This window comes from Mastigoproctus giganteus, chromosome 10 (genome assembly GCF_048544385.1).
Source record: "Mastigoproctus giganteus isolate SK-2022 chromosome 10, ASM4854438v1, whole genome shotgun sequence".
In the NCBI taxonomy this organism is placed as follows: Eukaryota; Metazoa; Arthropoda; class Arachnida; order Uropygi; family Thelyphonidae; genus Mastigoproctus; species Mastigoproctus giganteus.
In genome coordinates this window covers 28,945,669-28,973,403 of record NC_143584.1, presented here as the reverse complement: position 1 = coordinate 28,973,403, position 27,735 = coordinate 28,945,669, and the positions used below count along the sequence as shown (strand labels likewise).

At 39.1% G+C, this 27,735-nt stretch overlaps 1 protein-coding gene across 1 annotated transcript in view; it reads right to left on the bottom strand.

Annotated features, from left to right (window-relative positions):
* The window catches only part of LOC150078920 (septin-7-like), a 510,661-nt gene that overhangs the window by 410,784 nt on the left and 72,142 nt on the right, over nt 1-27,735 (bottom strand). The gene's annotated exons all lie outside the window — the stretch shown is intronic.

Below are 27,735 nucleotides of genomic sequence, written 5' to 3'. Positions count from 1 at the left end.
CAGCATCAGTCAAAAAAAGAAAAAATAAAACACTTCCCATTTCACCCATCCATTTGCTCCAAAATTTTGTCCAGTTCATTCAATTTATATAAGCTACCAACTTCCACAACAATAGATGGAAGTTTGTACTAACAATCAACTACCTGCTGACAAAAGACAAATTTCTGCACATATATTCTACAACTTGAATTCTACAATTTGAATTCATGCCCCTTCAGATTTGTATGGCAGTGTTAGGTGGGTCGGAAAACTGCTAGCATGGGGAGGATACATAGACTAATAGATTAAGAGTAGCCACTGGCAGAGGTGAAAGTGATTCTTGCACTGCTCCTATTGGAATGAGTAGCAGCCTGGAAAACAAGATGCAGGGTATTTCAGAGACTGCTGGGAGTCATTGCGGTACAAGTAAACACATGGGTTCTGTTAGGGTAGCTAAGAATAGGAACAGGTGCATGTATACTTGCGTGTACACCAATGCAACGAGTTTGGTAAATAAATTTGATGAATTTGAGGTATTGCTCAAAACATCAAAGGCAGATATTGTTGGGATATCAGAGACATGGTGTCACACAGATATAAGGAATGTAGAACTGGAATTTGGGGAGTACAATGTGTACAGAAAGGATAGTCAGGATAGGAAGGGAGGAGGGGTTATGCTATTAGTTAAGAAGCACATAAAATCCAAGGAAGTGAAGCCAGTTGACATCGCTGGATAGTGCAGTGTCGAGTCAGTTGGGTGTGAAATAAGCATTGGGAGATCAAAATTGAGAGGAGTGTGCTATAAGCCTAATGACTCTGATGAGTATAACAAGAAACTGTACAGGGAAATAGTGGGCCAGTAAATCAGAGTCTTATAATGGGGGATTTTAATTTCCCAGATATTGACTGGAATTTGTGGGTTGGTCACTCGCACACCAGCAAGGCTTTTGTGGTTTTATTGGATGATTGTTTTCTACATCAGCATGTTCGTGAGGCAACTAGAAGGAGTAATATTGATCTGATTATCAGTAGTGATTATTCATGCAATAAGAATCTACAGATAAAGGAACCACAAGGTGGCAGTGATCAGTGTGCTAAAGTGGTATTTACTGAAAGGAGTAACTACCATCAGGGTTAAAGGGAAGGGTTTTTTCTTTCATAAAGGCGACTACGATGGTCTGAGACAGTATTTAAATTCTATACAGTGGGACCAACTGATGATGTTACCAACAGCAAATTCAAAATGGGAAGCATTCAAAGAACTTATCTTGGAAGCTACTAGGCTTTACATACCAACTATGAAATATTGTTCAGGATTTAGGCCGAAATGGATGTCATAATGAGACATATGACGGACAAGAAAAATGCATGGGATACATATAAATTAATGTGTGACATGGAAGCCTATGATAGATATAAGCTGGTATGTAACCAAGTCACAAAGGAAATTAGGCAGGCAAAGGCAGATTACGAGAAATCCTTGGCAAAGGAAAAGAGAAAAGAGTTCTTTACCTATGTAAACTCTAGAAGGAAAGGGATGAATCAGATTGGTCCATTGGATATTGACGGTTCAACAGTTGGGGATCTTGCTCAGGTGACTAACAAAATAAACGAGTATTTTGCATCTTCATTCACACATGAGGAGTTATTCTGGAAAGGGAATGCCAGAGGTGAAGTAAACTCTAGCAGTGAACTAGATGATTTTGTAATAACTGAGAGGAAAGCGGAGGAGAAATTGTTGAGGATAAACATAAAAAGGCACCTGGGGTGAATGGGATCTATCCATTTTTTTTAAAGGAGGCAGCAAAGGAAGTAAGCAAACCCTTAGCCATAATTATGGGAGCTTCTTTGGACTCAGAAGAGGTACCCATAGACTGGAGATGTGCAAATGTGACCCCAATTCACAAAGGAGGATCAAAGGCTGACAAGTAATTATTGACCTGTGAGTTTAACTTCTGTTCCAGGAAAATTAATGGACGCACTGGTTAGAGAAGCACTCCAGGATCAATTAGACAAGACTACAGTTATAGCTCGGACACAGCATGGTTTTGTTAAGGGAAAGTTTGTTTGTTTGTTTGTTATTTGGATTTTAGGAGCATTAGCAACTAAGGCCATATTGCTCCGGGGATATGCGGTGGTCATTCCCTGACCTTTCCGCATCCTCCGTATTTGGTGGTCACGGGTTCGAACCCCGGTCTAATCAAGAAGCGTGTGCTACGCACTGCTGCTCCTGCCCACCTGACTACGGAGGCGCCATTAAGGGAAAGTCTTGCCTGACCAATTTGATTGGATACTATGATGCAGTCACAAAACAACTGGATGCAGGGAATAACTTTGATATTATAGATTTGGATCTTAGAAAGGCTTTTGATACTGTTGCACATGGAAGACTACTGAACAAACTGGAGGAGCAGTGTGGCATTGGAGGCAAATTGCTGCTACTGACAGTGGTAGAGAATGAAAAGGATCTGGGGGTAATTGTGCAAGCAGATGTGAAGTTTTCTGAGCAGTGCAGATGGGTGGCAAGAGTAGCTCATGGTGTGTTGTCAATGATATACAGGAATTTTTCTAGCAGAGATATGGAGGTGATTATTCCCTTGTATAAGGCAATGGTCAGGCCACACCTTTTGAGTATTGTATACAGATCTGGAGCCCTCATTTCAAGAAGGAATGTAGAGCAGGTGGAACGAGTACAGAGAAGGGCAACAAGATTAGTGAATGGAACAAAGGGTTGCTCTTACGAAGAAAGGCGGTTTGAGTATGCTCAATGCCGATGGGATTTTTCAGCTTGCTCAGAATAATCACCTGAGAGGGCATAAATTCAAATTAAGGAAAGACAGATGTAGGATAGATGTGCGGAAATTTGCCTTTAGCCAGCGGGCATTTGGTTGGTGGAACAGACTTCCATCCCTTGTTGTGGAAGTTGATAGCCTAAATAAATTTAAGGTTCAGCTGGACAGGTATTTCGAACGAATGGAAGGGTGAAATGGGAGTGGGTTTTGTTTTGATTTTTTTTGGTGATGCTGCATAAGCTTGCTTTCTTGCATCATATGCCTCTATTAATGCTAATGTAATCTGAGCAAGAAAAAGAATCCCAACAGCACTGAGCCTGCTCAAACCATTCAAGGCCTCATATACCTCAATCAGATCACTTTGCAGGTGCCAAATCTCAAGAAGCTGCAATTTGCAGAACCGAAGCCTTTTTAGGTAAGAATGCTCTTTTGTTCCTTTCACCAATATGATTTCCCTTCTCTGCACCCATTCCATTAGATCTACATCCTTCTTGAAGTGAGGACTCCAGACCTGCATATAATACTCAAGATGCAGCCTACCATGGCCATGTACTAAGGGATAATGACCTACTTATCCCTGATGCCAAAGTTACTGTATATCATCGACAGAACCTCATGGGCTGTTATTTTGTGTTATCAACTACACTGCTTAGAGAATGAGCAGTGTAGTTGATAAGTTACTCTGGGATTACTACTACCCATATGTGGTGCCTTGCATTTGTCAATGTTAAACTTCAACTGCCATTTCTCAGCCAACTGACCCAATTTTCCTAGCTCTTATTGCTGTAGCTCACCCTGATCATCATCATCATCAGCCATTTTCAATCCACTGCAGGATGAAGGCCTCTCCAGCAACTTTCCAGTTCCTTCTGTTTTGTGCACTGGCCATCCATTTACTACCCACAAACTCATGAATTTCATCTATCCATCTCCGCCTTTGTCTTCCAGGTTTTCTTCTAGCTCCTCTTGGGTACCATTCTGTTATTTTCTTAGTCCATCTGTCATCATGTCTTCGAGCTATGTGTCCTGCCCAAGACCATTTTAGTTCTTAAGTTTTGATGAGAATGTCCTTTACTTGAGTTTGCTGCCTAATCCATGTGTTGCTCTTCTCATCTAACAGTCTGATTCCCAATATAATTCGTTCCATTCTTCGCTGTATAGTTCTCAGCTTCTCTTCCATTCTTTTGGTGAGTGCCCAGGTTTCACTTCCATAAGTCATGGCGGGGATATATACATTGTTTCATTATTTTATGTTTCAGACAAACTGGGATATTGCTCTTCAGTATGTGACTATATTTCCTGGATGCTATCCATCAAAAATTTATTCTTCTCTTGACTTCTAGCCATTTATCATTATTACAGCTAATAACTTGTCCCATATAAGTATATGTCTCCACCTTTTCAATTACTGCTCCTTCAATCATTATTTCCCTTTCTGTGGCATACTTGTTCATCATTACTTTTGTTTTAGCCATATTCATCTTTAGTCCAAAATCCTTACTAACTGTGCATGACTGATTAAGATATTTCCTGTAATTCTTTGGGATTGTGGCTTATGATCACAATGTCAACTGGAAATCACAATATATCTTCTGTTAGTGAGGATGAAGTCGATTTCATTAGTTGTTAATCTATTTGGACTCTTCCATGTCCACTTTCTGTTCACCCTTTTCTTGAAAAAAAGTGTTCATTACTGACAGTCCTTGAGATTCTGCAAATTCCACAAGTCTTTCACCTCTTTCATTTCTTTCACCAATTCCAAAATTTCTTATAGTTTCATTTTCTGCGCTGTTTATGATTTCTGCAAATCGTAAATGGTTTAGGTACTCTCCGTTCACATTGACTCCTTTCTGCGACCAGTCTAATCTTCTGAAAGCTTCCTCAAGGGTAGCAGTAAACAGCTTCGGAGATATTGTGTCTCCTTGTTGAACTCATCTCTCGATTTTAAATTTCCTACTGTCTTTGTCTAGTATAATAAAGGAGATAGCACTCTCATATATTTTCTTCAAAATCATAATATATGGGGTACCTATGCCTTGTCTTTCCAGTGCCCTAAACATTGCCTTATGCTGTATGGAGTCAAATGCCTTTTCATAATCCACAAATGCCAGGCATAATGGTGTTTTATATTCATTTGCTTTCTCCATTAGCTGTGATATTATATGAAGGTGATCCATAGTTGAGAATCCTGTTCTAAAGCCAGCTTGCTCTTTCGGTTGATTCTCATCGAGAATTCTTTCTAATCTGTTAGTAATGACTCTTGTGAACAACTTGTAGATTGTGGGATAACAAGCTAATTGGTCTATAATTTCCAATTTCTGATTTATCTCCTTTCTTATGCAGCAAAACTATGATTGCATTATTCCACTGCTCAGGCGTCACACCTTTTCTAATGCACTTTGTGAAGAGCCTTGCCAGTTTTTGTGTTATGTCTGTTCCTCCCAATTTTAACAACTCTACAGTAACTTCATCTTCCTCCGGGACTTTCTGATTCTTCATTTTCTTCAATGCATGTTCTACCTCATCAGGAAGAATATCGGGTATGTCGTATGTGTTGCTACTTTGCAATCCATCTTCCCCACTGCTGGCATCATTCCCCTGTTCCTTGTATAATTCTCTATAGTAGTCTTCTGCTTTTTGAATTATGCCTTCTCTGCTGTTTATAAGTACACCATCGTTATTCTTCAGTTTCATTTGTTTTGTGTGTTATTTGGTTTTTAGGAGCATTAGCAATTAAGGCCATACTGCTCCGAAGATATGCGGTGGTCATTCCCCGACCTTTCCGCATCCTCCGTATTTGGTGGTGAAGGCTCAAACCCTGGTTTAATCAAGAAGCGTGTGCTACGCACTGCTGCTCTGTCCGACCTGGCTAATGAGGCGTCAGTATCATTTGTCTTTCTGTATTACTGCTCATGGCTGTTGATTTAAATCCTTTGTTTTCCATTAATGCTTGTTCTACTTTTCTTGTGTTAAATCTTCTTATGTCCTCTCTGAGTCTCTTTCTAATGGCTTTGCATAACTCACTATACTCAATTTTCTATTTGGCAGTGTTTTTTTCCCTCTTCATTTGTCGTCTTCGGTTCATCATGACAAGTGTTTCTTGACTAATTTTTTCTTCTTTGGATTTCTTTTTCCCTACAGGTTTCTTGGGCTTTATCACTTTCAGAAAGTTGTAATATTCCTTGTCGATATCTTGGTCGTGAGCAGTCTGCAGAAGCTTAAACTTGTTCTTAAGTTTCAGTACATACTGCTTTTTCTCCTCTTCTGTTATCTCAAAGACCTTTGTATTATTTACTCGAGTCAGTTTTTTCCTTTCCTACATTTATATCAAGTGTACATCTTTCCATTCTGTGATCACTTCCAACATTTACCTTATTCAGGATGGTAACATCATTCACAATATATCTTCTGTTAGTGAGGATGAAGTCGATTTCATTAGTTGTTAATCCATTTGGACTCTTCCATGTCCACTTTCTGTTCACCCTTTTCTTGAAAAAAGTGTTCATTACTGACAGTCTTTGAGATTCTGCAAATTCCACAAGTCTTTCCCCTCTTTCATTTCTTTCACCAATTTCAAAATTTCCTATAGTTTCATTTTCTGCGCTGTTTTGTCTTTTTCCAACCTTAGCATTGAAGTCCCCCATACTAATAGTGTAGTGGGTTTTCTGCTCATCTAGAAGACTCTCGATTTCGGTGTACATTTCTTCAACCTCTTCATCATCATGGCTCGATGTTGGTGCATAAACCATTATAATCTTTAGCTTGCACCGCTTAGAAATCCTGAGTATTAGTCTTGACACCCTTGGTGATGTACTTTTGAATTCCAAAATGATGTTTTTTATATCTTTATGGACTGGTTTTTAAAATTTTTATGGACCAGAAACCCAACTCCACCTTCACTCCTTTCACTGTTTCCATTGGTGTACAGCAGATTTCCACTTGATAAACTTATAAGTGATTCATTTCTTCTTCTTGTTTAAGCCAAACCGATGATATTCCAATTCACATTAGCTCACCCTGATAACTGTCATTAAACACCCTGCCAATCTTTGTATCATCTGCCAATTTTTACATTAAGCCTTGTATATCTTCATCAATTACCATTAAAGAAATATTAAAATCAACAATGGGAAGCATTGAACCATGGGGGCACTCCACTGATAACATCAGTCCATGAAGAGCAGTGCCCACTTTGTCTTATTCCACTTAACAATCCCTTTATCCATAGCAGTAACTTGGCCTTAATGCTACATTGCTCCAGTTTATACAGCAGTCTTTTATATGCAACTGTATCGAAATCCTTGCTGAAATCCAAGTATATGACATCAAAATTATTTTTTGCACCCAGTTCCTTTGTCACTTCATCATGATAACCTATCAGATTGGTTATCATTAGCATTAGTAGAGGCATACGATGCAAGAAAGCAAGCTTATGCAGCATCGGCCAAAAAAAAAAAAACTGCCATTTTACCCCTCCATTCGTTCCAAATGCCTGTACAGCTCAGCCTTAAATTTATTTAGACTATTATTTTCCATAACAAAAGAAGCCTGTTCCACCAATTCACTACCCGCTGGCTAAAGGCAAATTTCCACACATCTATCCTACATCTCTCTTTCCTCAATCTGAATTTATGCCTTCTCAGGTGATTATTCTGAGCAACAGGAAAAATCCCATCAGCATTGAATATGCTCAAACCATTCAAGGCTTTATACACCTCTATCAGATCGCCTCGCCGGTGCCTAGTCTCCAGACACTGTAATTTGCAAAACTTAAGCCATTGCTCTTTATTCCATTCACTAATCTTGTTGCCCTTCTCTGTACTCGTTCCAGCAGCTCTACATCCTTCTTGAAATGAGGCCTTCAGACCTGTATACAGTACTCAAGGTGTGGCCTGACCATTGCCTTATACAAGGGAATAATCACCTTCTTATCCCTGCTAGAAAAATTATTGTATATCATTGACAAGACACCATGAGCTACTCTTGCAGCCCGTCTGCAATGCACAAAGAACTTCATATCTGCCTGCACAATTACTCCCAGGTCCTTTTCATTCTCTACCACTGTCAGTGTAGTACCACAGAGTTGATACATTGCTCTGCGGTTGCTGTTTCCCATATGTAGTACTTTACATTTGTCAATATTAAACTTCATTTGCCATCTCTCAGCCCATCTGCTCAACCTTTCCAGATCCTGTTGCAGCAGCATAGCATCAGTAGTGTCCTTAACAACCCTGCCAACCTTTGTATCGTCTGCAAAGTTGGACATTAAGCTTGATGTACCATCATCGATATCATTTATAAATACAAAAAACAATAGCGGACCCAACATTGAACCCTAGGGGACTCCACTAATAACATTAGTCCATGATGAGCAGTGTCCATTGATTACCACCCTGTCTTCTCCTGCTCAACCATCCCTTTATCCATAGCAGAAATTTGCCTCCAATGCCACAATACTCCAATTTGTGCAGCAGTCTTCCATGTGCAACAGTATCAAAAGCCTTTCAAAGATCCAAACCTATAATATCAAAGTTATTCCCTGCATCCAGTTCTTTTGTGACTGCATCATAGTATCCAATCAAATTGGTCAGGCAAGACTTTCACTTAACAAAACCATGCTGTGTCCGAGCTATAACTGAAGTCTTGTCTAGATGATCCTGCAGAGCTTCTTTAACCAGTGCCTCCATTAATTTTCCTGGAACAGAAGTTAAACTCACAGGTCTATAATTACTTGTGTCAGCCTTTGATCCTCCTTTGTGAATTGGGGTCACATTTGCACATCTCCAGTCTATGGGTACCTCCCTTGAGTCCAAGGAAGCTCTCACAATTATGGCTAAGGATTTGCTTACTTGTTTTGTTGCCTCCTTTAATATAATTGGATAGATCCCATCCACCCCAGGTTCCTTTTTTTATATTTATCCTCAACAATTTCTCCTCCACTTTCCTCTCAGTTATTACAAAATCATATAGCTCACTGCTAGAGTTTACTTCGCCTCTAGCATTCCCAGTCCTGAATAACTCTTCATGTTTGAATGTAGATGCAAAATACTCGTTTACTTTGTTAGCTACCTGAGAAAGATCATCAACAGTTAAACCATCAATATTCAATGGATCAATCTGATTCTTCCCTTTCCTTCTAGACTTTACATAGGTAAAGAACTCTTTTCTGTTTTTCTTTGCATCCTTTGCCAAGAATTTGTCATCTGCCTTTGACTGCCTAATCTTCTTTGTGACTTGGTTACAGAACAGCTTATATCTATCATAGGCTTCCATGTCACCCATTAATTTATATGTATGCCATGCATTTTTCTTCTCTGCCATATGTCTCATTAGTTCATCTGACATCCATTTAGGCCTAAACCTTGAACAATATTTCTTAGTTGGTATGTCAAGCCTAGTAGCTTCCAAGATAAGTTCTTTGAATGCTTCCCATTTTGAATTTGCTGTTGGTAACATCATCAGTTGCTCCCACTGCATAGAATTTAAATACTGTCTCAGACCATCATAGTTGCCTTTACGAAAGCAAAAACCCTTCCCTTTACCCCTGATGGTAGTTACCTCTTTCAGTAAATCCCACTTCAGCACACTGTGATCACTGCCAACTAGTGGTTCCTTTATCTGCAGATTCTTAATGCATGAAGAATCACTACTGATAATCAGATCAAGAGTATTACTCCTTCTAGTTGCTTCTCGAACATGGTGATTTAGAAAACAATCATCCAATAAATCCATAAAAGCCTTGCTAGTGTGTGAGTGACCAACCCACAAATTCCAGTCAATATCTGGGAAATTAAAATCCCCATTATAAGATTCTCTGATTTACTGGCCCACTCTATTTCCCTGTACAGTTTCTTATTATACTCATCAGAGTCATTAGACCTATAGCACACTCCTACTCTCAATTTTGATCTCCCAATGCTTATGTCACACCAAACTGACTCGACACTGCACTGTCCAGCGATGTCAACTGGCTTCACTTCCTTGGATTTTATGTGTTTCGTAACTAACAGAATAACCCCTCCTCCCTTCCTATCCTGTCTATCCTTTCTGTACACATTGTACTTCCCAAATTCCAGTTCTGCATTCCTTATATCTGTGTGACACCACGTCTATGATATCCCAACAATATTTGCCATTGTTATTTTCAGCAATACCTCAAATTCATCAAATTTATTTACCAAACTCGTAGCATTGGTGTACACGCAAGTATACATGCACCTGTTCCTATTCTTAACTACCCTAACACAACCCATGTGTTTACGTTTACTGCAACGACACCCAGCAGTCTTTTGAATATCCTGCATCTTGTTTTCCAGGCTGCTGCTCATTCCAATAAACCTGTATACAGTACTCAAGGTGTGGCCTGACCATTGCCTTATACAAGGGGATAATCACCTCCCTATCCCTGCTAGAAAAATTCCTGTATATCATTGATAAGACACCACGAGCTACTCTGGCAGCCAGTCTGTACTGCTCAGAGAACTTCTATCTGCCTGTACAATTACCCCCAGGTCCTTTTCATTCTCTACCACTGTCAGGCATAGTACCACAGAGTTGATACGTTGCTATGGGGTTGCTGTTTCCCATATGTAGTACTTTACATTTGTCAATGTTAAACTTCATTTGCCACCTCTCAGTTCATCTGCTCAACTTTTCCAGATCCTGTTGCAGCAGCGTACTGACATTAGTGTCCTTAACAACCCTGCCAACCTTTGTATTGTCTGCAAAGTTGGACATTAAGCTTGATATACCATCATCAATATCATTTATAAATACAGAAAATAACAATAGACCCAACACTGAACCCTGAAGGACTCCCCCTAATAACATTAGTCCACAATGAGCAGTGTCCATTGATTACCACTCTGTCTTCTCCCACTCACCATCCCTTTATCTATAGCAGCAATTTACCTCCAATGCCACACTGCTCCAATTTGTTCAGCAGTCTTCCATTTGCAACAGTATCAAAAGCCTTTCCAAGGTGGTAGTAGTAGTAGTAGTAGCAGTGGCATTTGATGCAAGAAAGCAAGTGTATGAGCTTATGCAGCATCAGCCAAAAAAAAAAAAAAAAAATCACACCATTCCCTCCAAATGCCTGTCCAGTTCCTCCTTAAATTTATTCAACCTATCAACTTCCACACCGACAGATGGAAGTTTGTTCTAGCAATTAACCACCCGCTGACTAAAGGCAAATTTCCGCACATCTAATCTACATCTGTCTTTTCTTAATTTGAATTTATGCCCCCTTAGGTTCGTAATCTGAACAAGTGGAAGGATCCCATCAGAATTCAGCGTGCTCAAACCATTCAAGGCCTTATACACCTCAATCAGATCACCGCGCAGGTGCCTAGTCTCCAGCCACTGCAATTTGCAGAAATTAAGCCTCTCTTGGTAAGAGGATCCCTTCATTCCCCTCACCAATGTTGTTGCCCTTCTCTGTACATGCTCAAGTAAATCTACATCCTTCCTAAAATGAGGCCTCCAGACCTGTACGCAGTACTCAAGGCATGGCCTGACCATTGCCTTATACAGAGGGATAATCACCTTCTTTTCCCTGCTAGCAAAATTCCTATATATCATTGACAAAACCCAATGACCTGGACTGGCAGCCTGTCTGCTTTGCTCAGAAAACTTCATATCTGACTGCACAATTACTCCCAGGTCTTTTTCATTTTCTACCACCTTAAGTGTAGTACCACACAGTTGGTACGTTTCTCTCGGGTTACTTCTACCCATATGCAGTACTTTGCATTTGTCAAGGTGAAACTTCAGTTGCCACTTCTTAGCCCATCTGCCCAAATTTTCTAGATCCTGTTGCAGTAGCAAACTGCCATTACTGTCATTATCAACCCTGTCAACCTTTGTATCATCTGCAAACTTCAACATTAAGCCTGATATACCTTCATCAATATCATTGATAAATATAGAAAACAACAGTGGACCTAACGCCGAACCCTGTGGGACTCCACTAAATAACATTAGTCCAAGAAGAGCAGCACCCATTGATTACCACCCTCTGTCTTCTCCCACTTAACCATCCTTTTATCCATTGTATCAACTTACCCTTAATACCATTCTGCTCCAATTTGTAGAATTTGTAGAATAGTCTTCCATGCGCAACAGTGTCAAAAGCTTTCCTGAAATCCAAATATATGATATCAAAATTATTTTTTGCATCCAGTTTCTTTGTAACCACATCATAATATCCTATCAAATTTGTCAGACAAGATTTTCCCTTAACAAACCCATGCTGTGTCTGAATTATTGTTGCAGTCTTGTCTAGATGATCCTGCAATGCATCTTTAACCAGTGACTCATTATTTTACCCGGAACAGAAGTTAAACTAACTGGTCTGTAATTACTCGTGTCACCCTTCAATCCCCCTTTGTGAATTGGGGATACATTTGCACATCTCCAGTCCGTGGGAACCTCCCCTGAGTCCAAGGATGCTCTCATAATTATGGCTAAGGGTTTGCTTAGTTGCTTTGCCGCCTCTTTTAATATAACTGGATAGATCCCATCCACCCCAGGTGCTTTTCTTATGTTTAACTTCAACAATTTCTCCTCCACTTTGCTTTCAGTTATTACAAAATCATTAAGTATCCTGCTACAATTTGATAACCTTCTGCCATTTTCAAACCTTAATAATTCCTCATGTGTGAATGTAGATGCAAAATACTCATTCAGTTTGTTTGCTATCTGAGCAGGATCATCAACAGTCGAACCATTGATGTCAAGTGGACCAATCAGATTCATCCCCTTCCTTTTAGAGTTTATATAAGTAAAGAAATCCTTGCTGTGTTTCTTAGCATCTTTTGCCAAGGATTTCTCATAATCTGCCTTCGCCTGCCTAACCTCCTTTGTCACCTGATTACAGACTAGCTTTTATTTGCCATTGGCTTCTGAGTCGCTTGATAAAATATATGCATCCCATGCATTTTTCTTCTCTATTACGAGTCCAAATATATGATATCAAAGTTAATCCCTGCATCTAGTTCCTTTGTGACTGCGTCATAATATCCAATCAAATTGGTCAGGCAAGACCTTCCCTAAAAAAACCATGCTGTGTCCAAACTATAACTGAAGAGTCTTGTCTAGACGATCCTGCAGTGCTTCTTTAACCAGTGCCTCCATTAATTTTCCTGGAACAGAAGTTAAACTAACAGGTCTATAATTACTTGTGTCGCCCTTTGATCCTCCTTTGTGAATTGGAGTCGCATTTGCACATCTCCAGTCCATGGGTACCTCCACTGAGTCCAAAGAACCTCTCATAATTATGACTAAATGTTTGCCTACTTCCTTTGCTGGTGTTTTTTTTTTTTTTTTTTTTTTTGTTATTTGGTTTTTAGGAGCATTAGCAACTAAGGCCATATTGCTCCGGGATATGCGATGGTCATCTCCTGACCTTTTCGCATCCTCTGTATTTGGTGGTGACGGGCTCAAACCCTGGTCTAATCAAGAAGCGTGTGCTATGCACTGCTGCTCCTTCCCACCTGGCTATGGAGGCGCTTCCTTTGCTGGCTCCTTTAATATAACTGGATAGATCCCATTCACCCAGGGTGCCTTTTTTATGTTTATCTTCAACAATTTCTCCTCCACTTTCCTCTCAGTTATTACAAAATCATCTAGCTCACTGCCAGAGTTTAACTCACCTCTGGCATTATCTTTGTTCAGCTTCAAACAAGATTTTCACATAAATATACATCAATTTAAATTTTTAAAGAATATATCTCAAAAATATCACAACACAGTCATATCAAAACAGAAACTGTAGAGCTATTATTTAGCCTCTGTCAAGACAATTGTATTATTAGAAATCAAGAGTTTGCTGCAATTTATCAACTGACAGAGTTTCGATCTCTGCCAAGTGGAAAGAAAGTTCTATTACCTTACTTGGTAATCACACTGATAGCCATGCTCTCCAATTGAACACATTTTTTAAATAAAATATTAAAACTTCTAGAGAAAATCTATTTGTAAACAGTAATGAGAGATTAATTTCATTCACACAACAAAAAATATTTCTAAAGTTGGGCTCATAAATACACAAAATTTTTACACTTGATCATAATGTGGGGGACAGGTTTCCTCATCTCCACAAGTGCAATTCTGGGTTTCCAACAGACCAAGCTGATAATGAAATAGCCTAAGGATGCAGCTATGTGTGCTGCATTTGCACTGTGAACAGTATCTCATCATGTGTTAGAATGTATTTCATCAATGAAGCTCAATGACAAGGTTGACAATGTTAACTGGCAATGAATTTGAAAATGTCTGCAATTCTGCTCAGACACGATAGGAGTGAGTACAGAATGAGAACCTTGTCAATCAATTTGACCCTGAAGAAATTGTGCAAGGCTCATGGGTTAGAATTTTTCCCAGCACGGTCTGTACTTGTAAACAGGAGAGACTCCTTCTACAGGGATAGGATACACTTAAACAGAAAGGGTGCAAAAATATTTTATGATGTGATTAAGGCAGTGTTAGGTGGGTCAGAAAACTGCTAGCATTGGGTATATATGGAATGATGGGTTAACAGTAGCTGCTGGCAGAGGTGAAATTGATTCTTGTACTGCTTCTATTGGAATGAGCAGCAGCCAGGAAAACAAGTTGCTGGGGATTTCGGAGATTGCTGAGTCACCACAGAACAAGAAAATACATGGACAGTGGGTAGCTAGGAATAAGAACAGGTGCATGTATACTAATGCTAGGAGTTTAGTAAATAAAATTTAGTAAATAAATTCAAAGTGCTAGTCAAAACATCAAAGGCAGAAATTATTGGGATATCAGAGATGTGATGTCACACAGAGATAAGAAATGCAGAATTAGAATTTGGGGAATACAATTGTACAGGAAGGATGGGGGGGAGGAGGGATTATGCTGTTAGTTAAGAAACAGGAAATCTAGGAAAGTGCATCCAGTTGACATGGGTGGACAGTGCAATGTTGAGTCAGTTTGGTGTGACATAAGCACAGGAAAAGCTAAACTGAGAATAGTGTGTTATACGCACAGTAACCACGATGAGGACAACAAACAATTGTAATAAAATGCATTTACTCCAACATATCTGCTATTCTTCAAAAAGTGTACAGAGAAATAGAGTGGACCAGTAAATCAGAATGTCTTATAACGGGGAATTTTAACTTCCCAGATATTGACTGGGACTTCTGGGTTGGTCACCCACACACTAGCAAGGCTTATTTGGATTTAGATTGTTTTCTACAGCAACATGTTTGAAAGGCAACCAGTGGGAGTAATACTCTTGATCTGATTATCAGTAGTGATTTTTCATGCATTATGAATCTGCAGATAAAGCAACAACTAGGTGGCAGTGATCAGTGTGCTGATGTGGGATTTACTCAAATATGTAACTACCATCAGGGGTAAAGGGAAGGGTTTTTGCTTTCGTAAAGGTGACTACGATGGTCTGAGGCAGTTTTTAAATTCTATACAATGAGATCAACTGATGATGTTATCAACAGCAAATTATTATTATTATTACTAGCCATATAGTGCAAGGAAGCCTGAGGTTTATGCTGCACCAGACAAAAAAAAATTCCGAGTTACCCTGTGAGAGAGAGAGAGAGAGAGAGAGAGAGAGAGAGAGAGAGAGAGAGAGAGAGAGATAAGTATAAGGGAATCACGAAAAGGCATTCGACAGCGTTGAACACAGCTACCTATTTCAAACCTTGAAAGCCTTTGGATATGGACCTTACATCATCGGAACAATCCATCTGCTATATAAGGAAGCCAAATTCTGCCTGAAACTCAACAACCAGCTCACCTGCCACTTTCCGTATTCCAGAGGGATAAAACAAGGCTGCCCACTCTCTGGACAACTCTATGCAATTGCCATAGAACCATTCCTTAATAAAATTGCCACCAGTATACAATCCCGACGAACGCTGCTACCAGAACCCCACCTAAATATAACCTACTCAGCATACGCAGATGACGTCACAATTGCAATACGACACGAGAGTGAATTTGAAGTCATTCAAAAGGCTCATGATCTTTATGCTCAAGCATCAGGTGCAAAACTCAACCACTGTAAGACCAGCGGCCTGTGGGCTGGCAACTGGAAAACTAGAACCGACTCCCCCATCCAAGGCACATGGTCCAGCGAGGGACGGCGCCTCCGTAGCCAGGTGGGAAGGAGCAGCAGTGCGTAGCACGCGCTTCTTGATTAGACTGGGGTTCGAGCCCGTCACCACCAAATACGGAGGATGCGGAAAGATCAGGGAATGACCACCGCATATCCCGGAGCAATATGGCCTTAGTTGCTAATGCTCCTAAAAACCAAATAACAACAACAACAACAACCAGCGAGGGACAGAAATACCTAGGTGTGTACCTCGGCAATACCCTCCTTTTCTCCCAGAAGAACTGGCCCGAATTGCTGAGTCGTTTCAACAAAGTACTCAGAAGATGGAGAAGCGTGTGCGCCACATCTTCGCTGAGAGGGAGAGTGCTTGTGGTCAATCATATGGCGGCAAGCGTTCTCTGGTACACCTTCAAAATTCTCACTCCACCTGCTGACTTCCTCCACCAAATCCAGGCATCTATCCGAAGCTTCCTTTGGAACAAAACCAACTGGATGTCCTGCTCCAAACTTAGCCAACCACTTACTCACGGGGGTCAAGGGTTGGTCTCTTTAGACGACAAAATCACAGCATTCCGGATCACCTTTCTTCTTAAGACGCTGCAAACAAAATACGCACAATCCAACAGTACGGATAAACTACTAGCCACAGCCACTAGAGGACTATCCCTTTCAACAATATTGAGAATGGACATGGCACCAGTACCACTCAAACTACTGCCGTTTTATAAAGACGCACTATACCGCTGGAAAAAGCTAAACCTTCACCATAATCTTGAGAGAACATCCCTTCCCGGAATACTTTCAGAACCGCTCTTCTACAATAAAAGAATAATAGACCCTGCAAATGATGATATTCTCTTCTTCCCTACGTGGAACTGGGCAGGAATAAGAACCATAGGCGACCTCCTGACACCAAGCCTTGAATGGAAAGGATCAGAAGATTTGCCCATTAAAACCATTAATGCAAAGCAGCAACACATACATCTAAAATCAGCGATCACACAAGCTCTTCCAGACATCACTACAACTAAAGGGATTGGAAATGTCACTGGATCCTCGCTTACACCAACCTTCGTCATCACATCACCAGAAGACACGGTACCTCTGTCTCCTGCACCCTCCAAAAAAGTCTATCAGCTAATCATGTCTCGCCATGCAACCACGATTTTCCAGTCATCCACCTGCCAAGCTGTCCCTGCACCCCTCTCCACTCACCACAAGCCACCATCAAACTTTCAGTGGAACCTTCCGTACAGGACGAAATGTTCCAAATCGGACGCAGACATCCAGTGGAGACTGTGGCACAACATCCTTCCCACCCCAGTCAAGCTACAAATCTTCGGGTTACGCTCCTCAAACTACTGCCTCTTCTGCGCCACCCCAGGTACCCTGGAACACATATACCTGGCATGCCCTGTGAACAAGGAACTCGTCAAATACGCTTTGGATGCAGCAAAGCTTGCCTGCAACCACGCCCACACTCCGGAGGACTACTGGTACCTACTTCACTCTGAGCAGACAGCACACACCACCTGCAACTTCCTATTCATTGCGGCCAAGGCTGTCATTTACAGCTTCTACTTGAAGCACACAAGAAGCAGTGACGACGTGCCACCTGTCGACACATCGGCGCAACATCTGAAGTGTAGCCTACGGAGGAAGTTGCAGAGCAGACTTCTACTCGAATTCCACTGCAAAAGACCAGAAACTGTGGATCATCTTAACAGCGAATGGAACAGTGGCGGTCACCTCTTCACCATCACTGAACAGTCCATCACCTTCAACGTGTGACACTTAACAGGAGAACGACCCAACCCCAAGAAACTGTTTTTTTTTTTCTTATTTCCTGAAATTAAAATATTGAAACCTTTGTATTTCTTCTAAAAAGTTTTTCTTTATCTTTCCTTTTTGCTTTGTACATAGAATGTAAATACAGCAGTTGTTGTTGAAAATGTATCTACTGTTCACGTTTTAATAAAAAAAAAAAAAAAAAAAAAAAAAATATAAGGGAATCACGAAGAAAGAGAAAAATGGTGATATCCAGCTCACGGCCCTGGGTCTGGCAAGCCCATACTCACCAGATGTGAGCCCCTGGGGTTAAATTCTAAATGGGAAGCATTCAAGGAAGTAATCTTGGAAACTACTAGGGTTTTTGTTCCAACTAAGAAATACTCTTCAAGGTTTAGGCCTAAATGGTTGTCAGATGAACTAATGAAACTCATGGCAAAGAAGAAAAATGCATGGGATGCATAAAAATCATCAGGTGACATAGAAGTGTACGGGAGATATAAGCCAGTGTGCAATCAAGTCACAAAAGAGGTTAGGCAAGCAAAGGCAGATTATGAGGAATCTTTGGCAAGGGATTCAAAGAAAAACATCAGAGTTCTTTACTTAATCAAACTCTAGTTTGAATCAGATTGGTCCACTCCTCAATCAGATCACCTCACAGGTGCCTAGTATCCAGATGCTGAAATTTGCAGAATTTAAGCCTTTCTTGGTAAGACTACCCATTCGTTCCCCTCACCGATCTTGTTGCCCTTCTCTGTACTCGCTCAAGCAACTCTACATCCTTTCTAAAATGAGGCCTCCACACCCGTAAGCAGTACTCAAGGCATGGCCTGACCATTGCCTTATACAAAGGGATAATCACTTCCTTTTCCCTACAAGCAAAATTCCTGTTTATCATTGACAATACCCTATGACCTGCTCTGTTACCTGGTCTGCACTGCTCAGGAAATTTCATGTGATTGCATAATTACTCCCAGGTATTTTTCATTTTCTACCACACTAAGTGTAGTACCACACAGTTTCTTTGAATTACTGAGATAATAAACTGTTACTCGAAGCTTATAATCGGTTGTAAGCAAATTAAGGTCAATAATTATGGTATGAATTTTTTTCAAAATGTGTTGGTTAGGTTTCTTGATTGCATCTTCAAATTAACTTTCTTCAAGTGAATTGTGAACTATAATCAAAGGATAGTCGCTTTTAGTTTCAGCTGTGACAAAAATCAGATTCATACCATAAAGTTGTAATGACTGTGTTATCAATGGAAACAAACTATGTGGAGAATTTGCAAAGTCGATTCCAAAGTCGTTTCCTTGATCTTGCAACTTTTCAAATAAAATTTGTTTGTTTGTTTGTTTGATTTTGTAACTTTTACAACAAAATTTATCTAAAAAATAATTTGTTAGATGTCTATAACTTAATAATTGTTTTTAACTGTAACTGAAGAAACAGCTGAAAGAAGTTCCCAAAATGGGAGGGAAAGAGGGGTAGGTCTTCCATAAGTCAGGAATAAGCTTGGCACTATTTTCAAATGAACACTGGATAACTAATAATCCTTGATTATCCTCATAGGAGCACCAAGGAGAGTAGGCTAAAGATCACACCACTCCCCAAGAACAGTTTGTTTTATATTAATATAACTGTACTGTCATATGTTGACAAATGTCAACATATGACAGTACAGTTATAGTACAGCAAAGGGCTGTCATGTCAGATGTACATGATATTGACATTACTGAAATAATAACAAAATACATTCAAATCAGCTGAAGACTTAATTAAGGCGGTGTGGAATTTTAAAGCCTTACTGCTACAAAATTTTGTGCGCTTAAAATGTAAATAAGAATATATATGAGGTGAATTTTGTCAGGTGACACAGAAGCCTATGGCAGATACAAGAAAAACAGCAAAGAGTTCTTTACTTATGCAAACTATAGAAGGAAGGGGATGAATCAGATTGGCCACTCCTCAATCAGATCACCTCACAGGTGCCTGAAATTTGCAGAACTTAAGCCATCCTTGGTAAGACCACCCTTTCATTCCCCTCACTAATCTTGTTGCCCTTCTCTGTATTGACATTACTGAAATAATAACAAAACACTTTCAAAAAACTAAATCAGCTGAGGACTTAATTAAGGTGGTGCGGGATTTTAAAGCCTTACTTTTACAAAATTTTGTGCACTTAAAATGTAAATATAAATAAGAATATATCAGGTGAATTTCATCAGGTGGCACAGAAGCCTATGGCAGATATAAGCTGGTGTGTAATGAAGTTACAAAGGAGTTTAGGCAGGTGAAGACAGATTATGAGAAATCTTTGGCAAAGGATGCAAAGAAAAACAGCAAAGGGTTCTTTACTTATGTAAACTTTAGAAGGAAGGAGTGAATCAGATTGGTACACTTGATATAGATGGTTCGACTGTTGAGAACCCTGCTCAGGTAGCTGAAAAACTGAATGAGTATTTTGCATGTACATTCACGCAAGAGAAGTTATTCAGGGAGGGGAATGCCAGAAGTTATGATTTTGTAATAACTTTGTATTCATTTTGTAAATGATTTTGCAATAACCGAAAGCAAAGTGGAGGAGAAATTGTTGATATTAAACCTAAGGCACTTGGGGTGGACGAGATCTATCCAGTTATATTAAAGGAGGCAGCAAAGGAAGTAAGCAAACCCCTAGCCATAATTATGAGGGTATCCTTGGACTCAGGGGAGGTCCCCAAGGACTGGAGATGTCCAAACGTGACAACAATTCACAAAGAGAGATCAAAGAGTGACACAAGTAATTACAGACCTACTAGTTTAACTTCTTCCAGGGAAATTAATGGAGGCACTGGTTAAAGCACTGCAGGATCATCTAGACATGACTTCAATTATAGCTCGAACACAGCATGGGTTTGTTAAGGGGAAGTCTTGTCTGACCAATCTGACTGGATACTACAATGAGGTCACAAAGAAACTGAATGCAAAAGAGAGTTTTGATATCATATACTCGGATTTCAAGAAAGCTTTTGATATTGTTGCACATGGAAAACTACTGTACAAGTTAGAGCAGTATGGCATTAAAGGCAAGTTGCTGCTATGGATAAAGGGATGGTTGAGTGGGAGAAGAGAGAGTGGTGGCGAATGGACACTGCTCTTCTTGGACTAATGTTATTAGTGGAGTGACCCAGGGGTCCGTGTTGGGCCCATTGTTGTTTTCTGTATTTATAAATGATATTGATGAAGGTGTATCAGGCTTACTGTCCAAGTTTGCAGACTAGCGAAGGTTGGCAGGGTTGTTAATAACACTAATGACAGCATGCTACTATAACAGGATCTAGAAAAATTGAGCAGATGGGCTGAGAGGTGGCAACTGAAGTTTAACATTGAAAAATGTAGTAAAGTAATGCATATGGGTAGCAGTAACCCCAGAGTAACGTATCAACTGTGTGGGACTACACTCAGGGTGGTAGATAATGAAAAAGACCTGGGTGTAACTGTGCAGTCAGATACGAAGTTTTCTGAGCAGTGCAGACAGTCTACAAGAATAGCTCATGATGTCTTGTCAATGATAAACAGGAATTTTTCTAGTAGGGATAAGGAGGTGATTATCACCTTGTATAAGGCAATGGTCAGGCCACACCTTGAGTACTGTAAACAGGTCTGAAGGCTTCATTTTAGAAAGGATGTAGGACTGCTCGAACGAGTACAGAGAAGAGCAACGAGATTGGTGAATGGAACAAAAGGTTGCTCTTACAAAGAATAGCTTAATTTCTGCAAATTTCAGTGTCTGGAGACTAGGCACCTGCGACATGATCCGATTGAGGTGTATAAGGCCTTAAATGGTTTGAGCAAGCTCAATGCCGATACGATTCTTCCTCTTGCCCAGATTAGTTACCTGAGAGGGCATAAATTCAAACTGAGGAAAGACAGTTGTAGAATAGATGTGCGGAAATGATAGAATGACGGAAAATAGATGTGGAATGGATGCTGATCCCATATAAACGTGGGAAGAAGGCGAAGATAAAGAAGAAGAAGAAGATGTGCGGAAATTGCCTTTAGCCAGTGGGCGGTTGATTGCTGGAACAAACTTCTATCTAAATGCAAATGGGCCTGTGGTACTGGATTCCATGACTTAAAGAAGAAAATAATACAGTATATATCCAGTAATTAAAATTTTAATGACAAAGAATGAAGCTTTCAGAGTAAATGGAAACCCTTCGTCAGTAAACATATACAGATTATAACAGAATCTGTTCTGAGCTAGCGAAATGAAGGTCTTCTGTAGTTCAAGGCAGAACTAGACAAATATTTGAAGTTAATGGATTGGTGAAATGGGAAGGGGTGTTTTGTTGGTTTTTTTTTTTTTTTTTTTTTTGCTGATGCTATATAAGCTTGCTTTCTTGCACCATATGCCTCTACTAATGCTAATGCGTAAGTATTTAACCCCACAATGAGTGTGCTAAGACTAGGTAACACGTCTTTCCCAAGTGCTAGATTTTAAAAACCCCTTTATCAGCAAGAAATAATTTAAAATTGTTCATTTTTTGACACCACGCTACATTTTCAATTTATTATGAACAAACTGTAAACAATCCATTCTTTTTTTATTGAAAATGTATATTTTTAAATATTTTTCTTTAAATCCTTGAAGTATGCAGATTTGTCTTGTTCAAACATGCTTCCAATCTCTGGGAATGGTATAATTCAGTGTTTCTCAAACTGTGTTCCACTAGTGTTCCGTGAGATGTGAACAAGTGTTCCATGAAAAATCTTAATTAATAATTAAAACAATAAAATATAATTAAAACAATAAAATAAATTCATTTTGCATATTTATAGCATACACCGCTTTTGTATCATTATAATATTTAACATAATTTGTTTTCAGTTATTAATATACTGGCATAGACTAATAATCAAATAGACCGCGAAACACTTTATTTCGGCGGGCTTTGGATAGAGAAGTATGCGTAGAGGTACAATTGATTGATTTGGTTTTTAATGGCGCATTGGCAACGTAGAGGTACGAAAAAGTAGCAATGTGGCGATCTACTATGCCATTCGTATGCAATTTAGCCTGGAGTACACAGGTTAAAAGAGAGGAGGAAGCTAACCGATATCACAACTAAACTCGCTTCCTTGTATAAATTTTTTTTGATAATTGTCAGTATTTCGAAATATTATTATTAAAATATGTGACCATAAATTTGTGGTTGAAAAAGGGAACTTTAAAACGAGAAGCAAAGTACTTCTCGTAGTGCAACTTCTTCCCACAGTGCAACTATGGGAAGAAAAATGCATCACTAAGGCTCACATTAAAAATAGTTGACAGCAGCACTTGTGAAACAAAACTAACGTGTTCTTGGTTATTAGTGCTCCAGTTGTTTACGTTACAACTTTTTGTTTACACTTGTGTTAGTTAGTTAGTTAGTTAGTTGGTTTTTAGGAGCATTAGCAACTAAGGCCATGTTGCTCCGGGATATGCGGTGGTCATTCCCTGACCTTTCCACATCCTCCATATTTGGTGGTGACGGGCTCGAACCCCAGTCTAATCAAGAAGCATGTGCTATGCACTGCTGCTCCTTCCCACCTGGCTACGGAGGCGCCTTACACTTGTGTGAAACTCCCACGTTCTTTGTTATTGGCACTTGAATTGTTTATGTGAATTGACACATATCAGCAATTCAAGCTGCTCCTAAAGCACATGACAATAGCAGACTTCTAGAATTGGACAAAAGACCCCATTAATTTTAAATTCATATAATTTTATTAACTGCATATATTAGGTTTAAAGAAAACATTATTTCATTTGTTTTATGACCAAACTTTTTTGTTAACAAAATATAAAACAATAAACAAAACAATAAAGCACTAAATAGAATACACGTAAATAAAAAAAAGTATTAGCCATATAGTGCAAAGAAACCAAGCTTTGACTTTGCCAACCAAAAAATAAATAAATAAAATTAATAAAAATACAGTTAGAACGTTGGTTATCCAGAATAATTTGAAAAGTTGATCTTTCTTCTTTTTTTTATTAACGGTAGGACAGTAAGCTCTGGTTATAGTGGTCATATTTTCAAATTGAATTTTGATTATAATAAGCGAAAGATTGAGGTTACCACCTGTTTATAACAGATTGTACAAACAAACAGCCCAATAAACTGAAAACTGCAAATTGTTTTTATTGTTTTATGGTTGTGACTCCCTAGAATTCTATGTGACCTTCAGAAATGTGCTTTAGAAAAATATCACAGAGACCTGGGTTTTCTCGGAAACCATGAGTGAATTTCAGATTAGTTTAGCTCCAGATTCGGTAAGAATAATATCGGCCCGAAACTGCGATTTATTATTTTTCTCAATTTTTAACAGTAAAATGTCAACGAAAAGAAAATGCGTAGTTTTAACATTGCAACAAAAAACAGAAATTATTAATACAGTTAAAAAAGGTGAAATTTTAGGAAATCTCTCCAAAGAATTTAATGTGGGGACTTCGACAATTTACAACATCAAGAAAAATTCCAATGCTATAACAGAATTTGTGTCGATTATGGATAGTGAAGGAGGATCTAGCAGGATAAAGACGATGTTGAAAACTGAAAATGCCGCTTTAGACAGTGCACTTTATTTTTTTGTTTTTTTCAGAGAGAAGTTTAGGTGAACCAGTGTCTGGCCCATTGTTGTGTGTAAAAGCATTGGATTTTAATCGAAAATAAGAGGTAATGTAGATTTTAAGGCAAGCACAGGTTGGCTGAAAAACTTTAAATTGAGACATGGTATATGTGAACTAGATATTCAATGCGATAAACTTTCTGGAGAGGAATTAGCAGCAGTGTCCTTTAAAAGTAAGTTCGCTTCAGTTATAGCAAATTACGAGAAAGAAAACATTTATAATGTTGATGAGACGGGCTTATTATGGAAAGCATTACCAAGAAAAGCCTAGCCACTAAAAGAGAAATGCCTGAACCAAGTTTTAAGATGAGAAAAGAGCAAGTTACAATTGCTATGTGTGCAAATGCCACTGGGATGCACAGATTGTCTGTGCTCGTTATCAGTAAGTCGAAAAAAACCAAGAAGATTTAAAAATCTTTCTAATTTTCCTATTTTGTACAAAAATCACAAAATGCCTGGATGGATAATTCGGTTTTCCAAGATTGGTTTATAATTTTTTTTATTTAATTAATCTTATTTAATTTAATCGTAAGGTAAGACAATCTATTTAATCTTACCTTACAATTAAATAAATCGATTAAATTACAATTAAATAAACCTTACCTTAAATTTATTTAATCTTACCAGAAAAATTATCTGGAAATTTTCCGGTTCAATTATCCGGAAAATTTAGCTATCCGGAAGAGATCTGACATCAATTATTCCGGATAACTGACGCTCTACTGTAAAAAAATCAAAAGTAAGAATAAAATTGATAAGGTCAATTCGTAAAAGCACTATAATATAATAACAAACTTTCAAGATAAAATGCTCCTGAAAGGAATGTACAGCATACGGTAATATATTGCTCGACAAAATTAACAGAACAAAATGTTTTTCATGATTATTTTATTGTGAACAGTATCGGCGAAGGTGAATATTTGATTTTTTTATCAAATATGATTGATTTGATATTTGATTTGATTGGCATCCTGGTATGCCAATTCTGAGTATCCAACAGAAATTAATCTACCAACTTACAAAGTTGCACATTATGCAAAATATTCATGCCTATAAAAACACAGGTTGTGATACATCACTTCATCCCCATTTTAAGGCTTGCTCAGTGGGATAGCCATATCTCCAGTACTCAAGATGGCAAATCATCATGATTTAGATGATTCTTTGAGATGGTGGGCCATTGGATGACTTGAAGCAAGAGAGGCACAAACCAGAGGTAGCACGTTGGCTTAATATGTCATGCAGTGTAGCCTAGGCACGATGGAAACAGTTTCAGGAGATAGGAACCATTACAACTAGCCAATTTGCCCAAAGGCTATGCCCTAACAACAAAACGGAACCCTACAATGCCGTCATCAACTGTCTCTTGAGGTTTCTGCGGCCACAGGTGAAAACATTTCCAACCAGACTGTTCAAGTGGACTTTCCACAATGAAGCCAGTGCTTTGTATTCCATTAACCCCTTGTCTATTCTTCTCTAGTTGAGAGAAATGTTAAATTGTTGGCTTTGTAAATAATGTGTATATTAGTTTTACTTTTGATCTGGTTGTGTGGCCGTACCGAATTGCATAAGCTTTATCCACTTATATTCTTTACTCTTTAAACTCTTGCTTTCTCCCTCTTCTGGGGATGCCTATTTCTTTCATCCCCTTGCTTTTCTTCTCTTTTCCATCCATTCTCTTACCCCTACTTCTCACGCTATGTTCCTTCCTTTTCATTTTTCCTTATTTATTGGGATAACAAGAAAACTTGTTATCCCACTAAAAGTCCCGTGCCACGTGGAGACATGCCAGGGACCACCTGTTTGTGGTCCCTGGCATGCCTCCAAGTGGCATGGGAGCCAGGGGGCAGCGGACTAGGTGTTTGCTGCCCCCTGGCTTCAAAGTTGCCAGGCACCGGCACTCAACATAACACATACACCAAAACCTATTCACACTTGCCGGCTTTGGCATGATTGCTTTTCAGACGCTACTGTGGCACATAGGGGAAGCCCTGGAGACCGCCTCAAAAAACAAGAATACCTTAAATTCCATTAACCTCAAAACCACCGCAGAACTCATCAAAACTGGTGCCATGAACATGTAACTTGGAGTCCTGACAAATGGGGTACAGTTCCATTCTCTACTGAGTCCTGTTTTAGCCTACAAACAGATCCTAAGAGTATTTCATCTGGAGACAATGAGGAATGCGGTACATCCCTCTATCAGAGAAAGGAACACTTATGATGGAGGCAGTGTCCTTGTGTGGGGTAGAATAATGATCGCTGCATCCTTCTTCACGTTTTTAATAGAGATACCGTAACTGTACATAGTACCGAGAACGGATTCTCGGAGCCTATGTGCGACTTTTTAGGGGTGCAGTTGGCCCAGATTTTCTTTTCGTGCATGACAACACCACTGCACATAGAGCTCGAGTGGAGGAGGAATATCTTGAAACTAAAGATATCCAACAATTACTGTGGCCAGCATGATCGCCAGACCTAAATCCAATAATCGAATATGTGTAGAACACTCTTGGGCGTCGCATTGCACGGCAACAGCCAACTGCTCAGTCACTTGGTGACGTAAGGTCTGCGTTGATGGAAGAATGGGATTTGTTGCCACAGAATCTTATAAACACCCTTATATCGAACATGGTTCATCACTGGCAGGTACGTTTAGCAAATGGAGGGGATCATACACCACACTGATATTATGTGACCATATTTTCGAGCATCTTGTTTTGACTTCTGTAATGTAACATTTTTGGTAATTCTTATACAACTGCCATAAATGTCCCTTATACCTGTCCAACATTTCTCAGTCTCCTCATTTCATCATTATTCTATGGTTCACCACCATACCAAATTTTGTCCCACTTCATTGCAAGCTGCAAGGGTCACACCATGTTTTCTACACATTCTGCTAATTTTGTCGAGAAGTCAGAGTTCATGACTGTTATAAACCAGAAAGTGGGGTTTTATTTTTTTTTTTTAAACATTGACATGTCCAGTCATTGTGCTTACCACTTTAAACTCTCCAATTTTACCAACACCCCTCCTTTTAAGTAGCCTAAACTGCCCTGCATTTGTAATTTGTAACAATACTCATTTCCTTATCTTTAGATTTAACTAAATTTAATCAATTTTATTCCAAGTGTAGAGTTTGCACTGCTGTTTTCTTTGTTATGTATATACTGTTTTTTTATATTAGTACATGCATATGCCTTCACAATTTCTGACTTTATTATTCTTGCACTTTTGCTAGTTTTAAGCAAATAAAAAAATTATTTTTTATTTTCAAAATATTCTTAGTTATATACCCCTTGGTTCCTTATTCTTTAAACTAATTTCATTTTAATATATTTATACTTTGTAATTATGGGGTAACCTTTATTATTTTAAATTTGAAATGTCAAAATGTCACTAGAGTCACTG